The sequence below is a fragment of the Phalaenopsis equestris genome, unplaced genomic scaffold (assembly GCF_001263595.1).
Source record: "Phalaenopsis equestris unplaced genomic scaffold, ASM126359v1 Scaffold000878, whole genome shotgun sequence".
Classification (NCBI taxonomy): domain Eukaryota; kingdom Viridiplantae; phylum Streptophyta; class Magnoliopsida; order Asparagales; family Orchidaceae; genus Phalaenopsis; species Phalaenopsis equestris.
Window position 1 is genome coordinate 1,825,635 of NW_018165318.1, and position 1,306 is coordinate 1,826,940.

Genomic DNA, 1,306 nt, shown 5'->3' on the forward strand with positions numbered 1-1,306 from the left:
TATATATATATATATATGTTTTTTTTTTAATGAAAAACAGTTGTTTCTCTTAATTGTTTTTAATTAATGTAGTCTTTAACGGGTTAGTTCTTTTTGAGCCTATAAATAGGATTAAATGAGAGGGGCAGAGTCACGGCAACGTGTTGCGGCGGGGTTTTGTGACGATGCGCTGCGGCGGTGCATCCCGGCGACGCGTTTTGTGATGTGTCGCGACGACGTGTTGCGGCGGTGCGTCGCGGCGAAGCGTTGCTGCGGGGCGTCGGGTCGACTCGATGCATTGAGGCTGTGTGCCACGGTGGCGAGTTGCCATTGTGCGTTGCGGCGACGCGTTGCGACGAAGCGTCGTGGCGGGGCGTCGCGGTGAGGTAACGTGTTGCGGTGGAGCGTTGCGGCTAAGCTTCGCGGCGGAGCGATGCATTGCAGCGGTGCGTAGCGGCAAAGCGTTACAATGATGTATCGCGGCGACGCGTTGCGGAGGTGCGTCGCGGCGACGCGAGGTGTGGCGGGGGGCTGCGGTGACTCGTTGCAACGAAGCGACGAAGAGGGGCGCCGCAGTGAGGCAACATGTTGCGGTGGAGCGTCCCGACAGAGCGATGCGTTGCAGCCGTGCATCGCGGCAGGGCGTTGCAGTGGCACACAGAAATATTATTAAAAAAACAGGTTGTTGTCCATTTAAAAAAAAGTTAGAAATGGTTGTTATCTATCAGTTGATATTAAAATTTGATTGGTGAAAATATAGAAATTGAGTGGCATGTATTTAAAGACCAAAATTGCCTCTTCAAGTTGTTGAAGATATCAGGATGGTTGCTTGTAAAGCCTCAAAAATCTTTGTCAAAACTCAATTCCATTCAAAAATAAAAGTCCTTGGCAGTGATTGGTGTGACAATGAACTAAATATGCAATTCCATCATATCTAAACTCTCACATTAATTTTCACAGAAGAAGTGACAAAATGGTTAGCATTGTGTCATTGTCATCTCATTGGGACGGACTTCTCTTATCTTACAATTAAGATGCTCGCCTACTAAACATGTGACTTTAGGGGGGCAAGGCCACGTTCATTGTTGATTATTTAATTAGTTAATTAATGCATCCGATATGAATATTAAAAAAAACGCAATAAGATAAATTTATGAGTTATTAAATTTGTTTTAATCAAATTTTATTAAAGATTTTTACAATTTTAAAGGAAGATTTACATGTATATATACTATTCAATTCATATATATTAAGATGCCACTGCAACCCCCTGCCGCAACACACGGCTGCAACACATCGCTCTGCCGCGACGCTACACCGCACCATG